Below are 700 nucleotides of genomic sequence, written 5' to 3'. Positions count from 1 at the left end.
GGCACGAGACCCCGTGGCACGGCTCGCTTCCTGATTTCCAGCCCCAATTCCTGCAAGCTCTGCAAGAGCCGCCCTGCACGTGCTCCTGGGTAAAGGTCAAGGCTGGGCTCAATGGGAACGTCCCGTGCACACAGCAGAAACACACTGCACCAGGAAAAACAGGACTGGCCCCTTCCAGTGCACCCCAGGGTGACCACCAGCACAAGGTATCTCGGCAGCTTTTGGACATGAAGACCTGGTGCTTCGGCACCGCAGCCCTCGGGCGCTGGACAGCCCAGATGTCATCATCCCAGTGCCTCGCTGAGCTGAAGGAAATCAACCCTCACAACCTGGCAGGGCTTTGTGGGGACCTACACAGCCAAGGAAAACCTGTTTTCAAGGGAAATCGCTTTTTTTCTTAGATGGCATCTTCAGAAGCCCTTTGCTTCCAGTCTATTTAAACCCCCGGCTTGTGCTACAAATTCTCTTCAAGGTTTCTGGGGAAGGGGAAAACGCCCCAGGTCTGCGGAGGGGAAGAGAGGCAGGCGTTCCCCCCGGGGGTAGTGGACAGAGGGGCCAGGTCTCGGGTCCTCAGGCCTGGGGGTCTGCTGGCATGCGTGGGGCCGCTTTGGGCGAAGCCCCTTCCCATACAAGGACGGGTCGATGCTTGTCCCACAGCCGGAGGATGCTGCAGGGTCTCCCGCTGTCCTTCCCCCTCAGG

Source organism: Mesitornis unicolor, unplaced genomic scaffold (assembly GCF_000695765.1).
Source record: "Mesitornis unicolor isolate BGI_N332 unplaced genomic scaffold, ASM69576v1 scaffold24226, whole genome shotgun sequence".
Taxonomy (NCBI): Eukaryota; Metazoa; Chordata; class Aves; order Mesitornithiformes; family Mesitornithidae; genus Mesitornis; species Mesitornis unicolor.
The sequence above is the reverse complement of the archived record's forward strand: the minus strand, read 5'-3'. Positions refer to the sequence as shown.